At 43.1% G+C, this 10,909-nt stretch overlaps 2 pseudogenes; one reads left to right on the top strand and one right to left on the bottom strand.

The window, feature by feature from the left end:
• Positions 1 to 250: 250 nt before the first annotated feature.
• On the top strand, positions 251 to 7,189 carry LOC123180157 (protein Rf1, mitochondrial-like; annotated as a pseudogene).
• Positions 7,190 to 8,448: 1,259 nt separating this feature from the next.
• Positions 8,449 to 10,636, bottom strand: LOC123180156 (uncharacterized; annotated as a pseudogene).
• Between the last annotated feature and the right edge of the window lie 273 nt (positions 10,637 to 10,909).

The raw sequence follows: 10,909 nt of genomic DNA, 5'->3' as shown, positions 1-10,909 counted from the left end.
GACTTGCACCAAAATCAAGCCTATTGTAGGTTGTCATGTTAATCACATGTATTCCCTCCATCCCAAAATAACTGTCTTAAACTTAATACAACTTTATACTAGGTTTAGGATAACGTATTGTGGGACGGCGGGAGTATCAACAAAATTTGATATCTCAACGGCAAAATCGATGATCTTGACACCGACTGAGAAGGTGACCAACCATTAGCAAAACCATACAAGTATCGCACTCGTTCTATTAAAAAAAAAATCACACTCATCTCATCTGCATCTCTCCCAGTGCAGAGCACAAAGGAACACTGCGTACGAACACATTGCAGAGCCAGAGCTAGCGCACGCCGATGTCCCGCATCTGCATCCGCCGCCGCCGCTCCTCCTCCACCTAGGCAATCTCCGGCCTCCGCGGCTCCGCCACGCCGCCTTCTCCTCCAACTAGCCAATCTCCGGCCCTCTGCCTCAGTCCGCACTACTCCTCCACGTCGCCGATGTCCCGCCTCCGCCTCCGCCGCTCCTCCACCACGCCGATGTTCCACCTCCTCCGCCGCAGCTCCTCCTCTACCTCCATCTCGCCCCCCTCACGTTCCTGGTCTCCCGAAGGCGCCTTTGCCGCGGCCACGGCGCGCGTCAGCGCTGGAACGCTCAGCCCTGAAGAAAAGCACACCACCTGTTCGACGAATTGCTGCGGCAGGGCACCCCGGTCCCCAGCCGCTCCCTGAACGGCTTCCTTGCCACCCTTGCCCGTGCGCCCGCCTCCGCAGCCTGCAGCAGAGATGGCCCTGCCCTCGCCCTCGCTCTCTTCAACCGCGTGTGCACAGAAAAAGCCGGCTCGCGGGTGGCGCATCTCACAGTCCACACCTACGGCATCCCCATGGACTGTTGCTGCCGCGCGCGTCGCCCGGACCTAGGGCTTGCCTTATTCGGACGCTTCCTCAGGACAGGCCTGAAGACAAATGAGATCATCGCCAACACCTTCCTCAAGTGCCTCTGCTATGCCAAACGTACAAATGAGGCTATCAACTTGCTGCTTCATAGGATGCCCGAGCTTGGCTGCGTGCCTGATGCCTTCTCATACAACATTGTTCTGAAGAGCTTATGCGAGAATAGCATGAGTCAGCGGGCACTCGACCTGCTCCAGATGGTGGCAGAAGGAGGAGGTGCCTGCTCCCTCAATGTGGTGGCGTATAGCACAGTCATCCATGGCTTCTTCAAGGAGGGCGAAACAGGCAAGGCATGCAATCTATTCCATGAAATGATCCATCAAGGGGTTGTGCCCAATGTGGTCACGTATAGCTCTATTATTGATGCGTTGTGCAAGGCCAGAGAAATGGACAAGGCAGAGCTAGTCCTTCAACAGATGGTTGATAGTGGTGCTCAACCGAATAATGTGACATATAATTGCATGATCCATGGATATTCCACATCAGGGCAGTTGAAAGAGGCTGCTAAAATGTTTAGAAAAATGACAAGCCATGGTCTTGTACCAAATGCAGTCACTTGCAGCTCGTTAATGACTTCCCTTTGCAAGCATGGAAGAAGCAAAGAAGCGGCAGAAATATTTTATTCCATGACTGCCAAGGGCCACAAACCGGATGCCGTCTCGTACCGTATTTTGCTTCATGGGTATGCCACTGAGGGATGCTTTGCTGATATGATTGATCTCTTCAATTCAATGGAAAGCAATGGTTTTGTAGCAGACTGCCATGTTTTCACCATATTAATTGATGCATATGCTAAACGTGGAATGATGGATGAAGCTATGCTCATATTTACCGAAATGCAGGAAAAAGGAGTGAGTCCCAATGTAGTCACCTATTCCACTGTAATAGCCGCACTTTGCAGATTGGGTAGGCTGGCCGATGCTATGGACAAGTTCAATGAGATGATTGATATGGGTGTTCAGCCGGGCACAACTGTTTATCACTCCCTAATTCAGGGGTTTTGTATGCATGTAGATTTGGTTAAAGCCAAGGAGTTAGTTTCTGACATGATAAGCAAAGGTATTCCTCGTCCCAACATTGTTTTTCTTCAATTCAGTTATAAACTATTTGTGCAAAGAAGGACGGGTTATGGATGCACAAGATATCTTTGAATTGGTTATAAGCATAGATGGGAAGCCTGATGTCATTACATTTAACTCACTGATTGACGGATATTGCTTAGTCGGCAAGATGGATAAAGCATTTGGAGTACTTGATGCCATGGTGTCAGCTGGCATTGAGCCTAATGTTGTTACATATAATACACTTGTTAATGGCTATTCTAGAAATGGAAGGATCGATGATGGTTTGACTCTGTTCAGGCAAATGCCACGTAAGAGAATAAAACCTGACAGTGCTACATATGGCATCATACTGGATGGGTTGTTTCGTGCTGGGAGAACTGTTGCTGCAAGGAAAATGTTCCATGAGATGATCGAAAGCGGAATAACAGTGAGCATTTCCACATACAATATTATACTTGCAGGTCTTTCTAGAAACAATTGTGCAGAAGAAGCGATCGACTTGTACCAGAAATTAGTTGCAATGAATGTGAAGTTCAATATTTCAATAATCAATACCATGATCAATGCAATGTACAAGGTTAAAAGAAAAGAGGAAGCTAAAGATTTGTTTGCTGCTATATCAGCGAGTGGGTTGGTTCCTAATGCTTCGACTTATGGAGTAATGATAATAAATATTCTAAAAGATGGAGCAGTGGAAGATGCTAACAATATGTTCTCAGCAATGGACAGGAATGGTATAGCTCCCTGCTCTCGTCTTATAAATAGTATTATCAGAATTTTGCTGGAAAAAGGTGAGATCACCATGGCCGGACTTTATTTGTCGAAACTTGACGGGAAGAACATGTTACTTGAAGCTTCAACTACTTCACTGATGTTGTCTCTCTTTTCAAGGAAAGGGAAATATAAGGAGGATGTGAAATTTCTCCCTGCAAAGTATCAGTTTTTTGATGGATTTGGTTGACTAAGTGACACATTGCATATCAGACTAACTCCTAAGAAAGCACAATTAAGTTTTTTCTTGCATAAAGCCCTGATGCGAGTATAAGAAATCCAAATGGCCAGCTTGTAGCATTGAGTTCATTTTGATGTGTGTCAAAATGACGAGAATGTGAAATATGAATCTTTTAATCTTTGTTGGGTGCGGAAAGGTAGACCAAGTAGTCATGCTGGTTGAAATTTTTGGGGATAATTTCTTCTGATGGCTATTAGGGAAGGTATACACATATAATCTTCCCCAAGAAGCACAGTAAGTACTAATACAATATTTTCTTGTATGTACATTGGTACCAGCCACTTGAGTTTTTGTAGCCTCTCTAAAACAGTCACTTTCCTTCGTATGGGTGCATTTTTAGCAATGTGATTGTCAGTTACTCCCTCCGTCCCAAAATTCTTGTCTTAGATTTGTCTAGATACGGATGTACCTAATACTAAAACGTGACTTGATACATCCGTATTTAGACAAATCTAAGACAAGAATTTTGGGATGGAGGGAGTATCTGCTATGTGTGCAATGCTGGTTGTACTGTTAATTTGAGAAATTTGTTTTATATGTCAGGGCAAATGTGTCTCTGAAGAACGGATGTTTAAGATTGCGGATGCAGTTCAATTTGTGGATATACGAGCTTATGCTGGGGTCTGCTATACTCTATGCCGCTGTCAGTTGCACTGGTGAAGCTTGTTGCATACAGGTGAAAAAAGAGTTTCTTTTATGATATCTCTCTGCTTTACTTCATCGAAGATTCAACTATTTTCCTCACGGTGTAGGTAAAGGTATTTGCAAGAATTGCTGCGAGATATCGCATAAGTCCGCATGGCACCAATGCCACCGTAGGTGGTAGGGAAGAAGTTACCAAAACATTTACTTGACAAGAGTGTCTTGCTCTTGTACATATGTTGTGGGTTGGAGATATAGTTTAGGGCACTTCAAACTTGGCGATAGATATTAGGGTTTGGTTATCTACTGAACCTAGGATCAGGGTACCAAACCCTACACGATAATGCATTTGATGAAGTGGAAATTTGAACACTTTGAAGTAGCTGTAGGTGGTTGTTTCTTAGGTAAGTTAAAAAATGCTAAATTATGTTTGTTGCTGCAACTATGGTTACATAGAAAACTTGGTTCAGTCGCATAGCTACCCAAGCTTCAGCAAGAGTTACTGTTGATGTTGCACCTTGTACAAGTTTGTATTTAGCCATTTTGTGGCAGAATTTGATGTCTAGTCCAACGCTTCATTCAATTACCAATCATTTCATTATGTCCATGGTTATGTTGCAAGATTCACTAAAACAGTAGTTGTTCCACAATGTTTGCATAGGAATAGTTGCATTAGAAAAAGGATAGCAGGTTTATTTAGTTGCTAACTGATATAATGATTTATTTGCTACAGTTTTAGAGGTGTAGTTGTAATTAACAAATGCTTTTCCATTGTTTAAACTTGTGTACATTGACAGTTCCAGATTTGTTCGGACATCATTTGTGATCATGGCCTACTGTATTGAACCCCTGGACATGGAAACATCCACCAGTAGAGAGAGCTATGAATAACATCATCTAAATACCAAGGAAAGTTATCTGGCAGTTTTTTTTAAGCAGAGGCAAAAGATTTGCCTCATCCATTAATTGAGAAGAGAGCTTACGGAGTTAATGCTCGAAGGAGAAGGAGTATTACAGCAACAGTCTCAGGACAACAAGGTTTTTACTCTCGCGGCATCAAAATACTCAAATGTCTCGCATCCGTGACGACCCAAATATCGGCCTCCTCCTTGATGATTTGCATGATGTAATAAGCCGTCGTTGATTTCTTCTGGAAAACACGGGTGTTTCTCTCATTCCAAATAGTCCAGGTCACAAGCATGGTCAGGAAGGCCATCGCCTTCTGTTTTGCAGCAGTGAGGGCCGACGTGCTTGTCCACCAATATAGAATATTTCTCTCACCGGCCCACAGGAATAAGTCCAAGATCGCGAGCCCTAACCAGATCTTTGATCATTCTCCAGATCCCCAAACTGAGGTCTGTAATATCTTCACTGTCGGATAATTTCCGATTGCCGTTCTTCGGAGTTAATGCTGTGGTTTAACTTGACCATGCTTCTTGTTAATAGGAACACTGTTTGCCATGTTCAGCTTAGGATAGAACTTCTGTTGCCACTGAATTGGAAGTATCTGAGCTTCGGAGTGCCCCTGAAGAATGTCATTGGTAGCAGTGGAGGATTAGTTTTCCTTGAACTTTGACGGTGCCAAAAACTGTCAGTGTCCTCGGCAGGGTGGATAGAGCGGCCAGATGTACCAGAGGGGATCGCTTGCCATAAGGCCCTCCTCCAGTATAGGATGATTTGGTTGACGAATCCATCCTGCTCTCGTAGAGGTGTGTTGTGCATTCCTCTCCATTCCGGTTCTGGTGTCCTCTGTTCTCCTCTGTTGCTACTGCCCTGCCAGAGTAAAGGGTTTTAGGAATCAAGTTGTGACCTTTACCTGCTCTGCTCATTCGTTTGTCCTCTGCTGCTCAACGTTTCATTACTGATCAAATCACACTCTTAGTGGGACGAGAGACCATTGCCAGCCTCACATCGTTGCAGTGTGCTTACGTCTCTCCGCTTCAGTACACACATGAGGACTACCTCGAGTGTCTCCTCTTCAGATCTGAACTTTTTACCTCGTGCAATCCGAAAATAGTAGAAGGTGGTCGTCCCCTTCCCATGCTCTTGCTCAATCTTGGATGAACAATGCCACTTAGATGTGAATTTAGTTCTTAAGGAATTGAGGTGGATTAGAAGGCGCCATTGAATTCACTAGAACTGGAAATATGGAACTCCTGAAGTAGCTGCAGGTGGTTGTCCCTTTGTTAAGTGGAGAAGGCTTCATTTTGTATGTTACCACTTACCAGAACTTCGTTTACATCGAAAACTTTGTTCAGTAAGCATTCAGCCCAATTAGTCTTTGTATGCAGCTTGCGCAAGTTAGGATTTTGCCAAATTTATAGAAGATTTTGATGTCTACTTCTGCACATCATTTAACTTTGTCCATGATTATCCAAGAAATATTTCTCTATGTTTTGTTATTTGATGTTGGTGTGGGTAGTGTTAAACTGTATGCTTCATTGAAACAGTAGTAGTTCTACCATGTTTGCATACAGAGAAACGGGATAGTAGATAGCCAGATAGGTTTCTGTTGTTGCTAAAGTTTTCAACATAGCAATTAATTGTACAAATGTTTTGTTTGCTACAATTTCAGAGGCGTAATAGTAATTTGAATTGTCGTATGTGATGAGATAGCTAGCGATCCATCTGTTTGTCCTACCTATCCATTGAGTCGGATTACCTCAGTGATAATCTCTATAACTGGTAGCAGGTTAGTACTTGTCAGCGTACATGCAGCTGTCTTCTCATTTGATGGATCAAGCAGCACTCACGCATGTTTCTTGATCTTAATCCAATCACTATTTTCCATGTCCTGGTTAGAGCATAAGGTTTTGTACCCTTTTTTTTCTTTGCGGGGGAAGGTTCTGTACCCTTTTTTTTTGTTTGCGGGGGAAGGTTCTGTACCCATATGGTTCATTACTATATTTTATTTTTAAATTTTTGTGCTGATGGTGTATTCCTTCTTTCAGAACTGTCCCACACTCCGATGGAGAAGAACTCAGTGCAAGTAGAGCTCACCATCAGAAAAGGAAATCCCACAGAATGTTTTTTCTTTTGCGTTGCAAGATGTAATGACCAGAAAAATACTTTCGACACTTTAAATTTTCTCGCTGCTTTGAATGGGAAACTGTCATGTTGGAATCAGTTCCACAAAAGAATTCTTGTTTGAACCAGTACTTGTAGTTACATTGTCATGCCAACAATCTGCAGCTCTTTAGTAAATGAAATTTGATTTATTGTTTTAAACAATAATGTACTCCTAAGTTATGTCACAATTTCTGTGTCATTGTCATTTTGGGATCATCTATTTTCCAGCAGGTGGTTTTAATGGTGACATTTATCTCCTTGGACATTTCTCCAGAACGCGCAAGTCGAACCTTGAATATACACATGAGCCTCCAATGTATTTCTCACACAACAATCTCACCTCACGGATAACAAAGTGATCCGTCTATGAAAGGTTTCTCTGGCTTCGTTGCTCTGAGGTATCAATTGCTGGTGAGCCGACTTTGGAGTGGGAAAAGAAAAGGAGATAATTGAACCAGTATTGCGTGATTCAACAGTTTTTTTTTTACCTTGTGCTTCAATGATTTTATTTTATATGTTGTATTACTCCCTCCGTAAGGAAATATAAGAGCGTTTAGATCAGAGGGAGTACTAAACAGTTCATCTTTCTTAATCATATGTTCTGGAAGGAGCAATGAACTTCTTTTTTTGCGGAGGAGCAATGAACTTTTCTTCATATCATTGGTACCAACTGTACGCACGTTCAAATTTCAGCAAGTAAATCTCTAGATTTTACATAAAAGGAGAACGGCACGACACCAAGGAGTGGTGCCAGCGGCAGAAGTTGCGGAGAGAAAACTGAGAAAAAATTACTAAGTACTGCCCTGAAAGTCATGCAAAATTATCTCTTTGCAAGTAAACCCTGAAAGTATATGTATATACATGCAAGAGTACCGATTAAGAAAAACTCTACTAACTGAAGAAGAAAAATATTTGTTGCCCCTTAGGGCTCATTTGATTGCTGGGGAGGGAAAACCCAGGGTAGCAAACCCCTAGGGCCTTGTTTGGTTAGGATACAATCCACATGGATTGTCCGGGATGGAAGCACGATCCACGTGGTTCATTCTGATGGGGAACTGTTCCCTGTGGATCCCAGTTGACGTGTTTGGTTTGGGCCATGGCGGGGAACTTCCCAGCCCAAACCGCGTTGATCTCCTTCAATCCACGGGACGCAAAATAATAGCCTATGATCCGTGGAACCGATCCACATGAGGCACGTCTCTAGGCTGCTCCCTCTCTTCCCCTTGAGTCGCTGCGGCTGCTCATCTCCATTGTTGCGTCCGGGTCTAGAACCAAACGAGATATTAATTGGTATTGCAGGGTTTGGGTGACAAGAAGGGGTCAACCTAATCCCTAGGTGGGTTAGTTCCACTAGGAGATTAGTTTCACTACAACCAAACAAGGCCTAGGGTTGATTTTACTCTGCCCATGGGATCCCCTCTCATGATAGGGAAATATCCCTGGTACCATTTGCGCAACATGGGGAAGATACCCCAAATCGTTTTGCAATGCAGATGCCATAGTTCTCAAGGTCCATAGGATTAATATCATGTCTCACTACACTTCTCTAAAGCAATATATTTGCTGGTTTTGGTCACCTGGAGGTATTCTTCTCCAAGTTTGTATAGGTCCAGGTGTAATGTAGGATTGTAATGCCAATTCAATTCATGCAACAAAATCAGTTATATCTATTCTCAAACAGAAATAAGAAAGTACTGGTTTAAAACCACCGCAACCACAAACAGAGCCAAACGAACAGCACATCAAATCTTACATAAAAGATATATAGCAAACTTAAACAAGGTATTTAACTAGGAACATGGTGAAGAGTTTTAGGTTAGTACAGGAACGTAACTCTGCATCGACAAAGTAAAAATGGCAGGGTTCCTGGACTGGTCACACGGATGACTCCGACTAGCTAGCGTGATATACAAGGTGGTTCAGCATATCGCAGCAGAACATCCACAGATGCGCATTGAATAGAATTTGACATTCACTGAACCGAAGGTTCTTGCGCTGGAAGCTCTGAGTAGCATGGTACATAGACATAGTATCGATCCCACCCAAAGGCGTCTTGTATCTCGTTGAGTTTCCCCCCACTGATATTGTATGAAAGAAGCTTATTTGCCTTCTGGTCATGGAGGAAAACAAGCCCTCTCTCCAAGTCGAGGTCGACAATCCGATAATCGCAGTTCCAAAACCATTTATCCTCACCACCATCGCCACCATCGTCGTAGTGAACAAACTCATCCTTTCCAAACGCATCAGTCATGCTAAGATGACACATCTTAGTCCAAGTCCATGAATGTTGACCAAAATCATCCAATGTCCAAACAACAATCGTGCGACCATTCTCATGTGGCAATGCATAGTGTAAGATCCCTGAAGATTTGCCAAAGCTTCCGGCGGCAAACTTATGATCTGATGATAGGGCGGTATGCCATCACTCATTGCCTCCAGGCCTTCGAACATCAAAACTTCATACCCAACAGACACATACAACATTCCATTAACAAATAAGTGTGTTCGCCCAGAAATATTTATATCTCGGTCCAAGGTATCATCCTCAAGCCATGTCGAACTTTCAGACCGGAATATCTCAAGTTTGCTGGTGCCAAGTATCAAACCATGGACATGTTCAGATGAAAATTGAAGATGTAGAACTGCGGTGACCATGATGGATCAAACGCCAAAATAGTTACATAACGAGGGTCATCTGTCCCAGGATATGTATCAGGAAGTATCCTCCACTCTCGTGTTGCTGGGTTGCACACAACGAAGCGGCAAACGTTTTGTAGAAGTATAGCTGCTCCTATACTTACAAAGGACTAAACCATTGCAGCAGTCGAGGAATTCTAAATGCTCATAGTGTGGCACATCAGCAAGAATTCCGTCTATTTCCCCATCATCTGGGCACAGGCTTACAAGCGGGATAGCAGACTTATTGTGACCTTGGTACAGAAGTCCAGTGGTTACTTTTTTGGGCAGCTTCTCGCGGTAGTCTGGGTCAGAGGAAAAGGCAGACCAGGCCTTATAGGCACACTTGCAGCGGCAAAATGACTTGTACGTCAGCCGGGAGAGGATATCAACCACTAGATCATCAGTTAAATTAACAGCAGTGAGTTTCTTGTGAAGGTCCATGTCTTTATGTTAGCTTACTGTCACTGAAAGGAAAAACTGACACTTGTGAGAAAATAAAACCGAAACAAAGAGACTTAAAAGAGACAGAAGAACTTTGCTACACAAATGTATCGTTACTAGTAATAAATCAATTTATTATACCCCCTATCACTTTATAAATCACTCATATTCCTTAGATTTCATGTATATCTAGATTTTGCAAAAGAATGAATTGCTGCTGAGTTACATTAACCTAAACTCATCGGGGAAACAGAGCAATTCTGATTTTTAAGAAAATAAAATTTCATCTCAGATTATCTAGTAAATTATTTGGATAAGGTACTCAAAGATATGTGATGTATGTTTTTCAAGCTCGAAATTTCTGGTTCACCGTTTCCATTCAATCTAGGTAGCATATGATTTCTTGGCTCGAAATTTCTGTTTCTCGTAAATCCACCCAGCACCATAGACTGATAGATAATACTTCTATACTAACCGCGTGGATGAAAATCAAGCACAAAGAGGAAGCAGGACATTCATCGCCAAATCAGACCTGCAGGGAAGGTCTGCTGCTATATGGCGTGGAGGAGGAAATAAGCTCAGATCTGGAAAAAAAATAATGGCAAGGCGAAGGATGAGCGACTCACGGTGCGGCTTGTATCCGGTCGGTGGAGGAGGAAATAGGCCGCCGGCTGCCGGCGAAGGGCCAGAGCAGGGGACGAGAGAGATAAGCCGCCGCCGGCGAAGGTGCTAGGGAGGGTTGTGGGTTCTGTGGCCTTGTTGGGATCGGTCGTGCCGTGTCTCGCTGTCTCTTCTTTGCTCGGAGGCTTTTTTTTTTCAGTTTTCAAGTCGAACCTTTTGAAGTTTCAACTTACAAACATAGATGAAATATTATGATTTATTTATTTATTTTAAACGTTGGCAGTAGAGCTGCCAAATTCATTGATCAGAAGAAGCGTTACAAGGACCCTCCGAGGAGGAAAGCACAGCAAAAGGTTAGTGAAAAAAGAAACGAAAGAAAAAAGTCGGCACCACCACAAACCTAAGCTCCACCGACAAGCCATGTACATCATCGGGAACCATCC

Source organism: Triticum aestivum, chromosome 1D (assembly GCF_018294505.1).
Source record: "Triticum aestivum cultivar Chinese Spring chromosome 1D, IWGSC CS RefSeq v2.1, whole genome shotgun sequence".
In the NCBI taxonomy this organism is placed as follows: Eukaryota; Viridiplantae; Streptophyta; class Magnoliopsida; order Poales; family Poaceae; genus Triticum; species Triticum aestivum.
The sequence above is the reverse complement of the archived record's forward strand: the minus strand, read 5'-3'. Positions and strand labels throughout refer to the sequence as shown.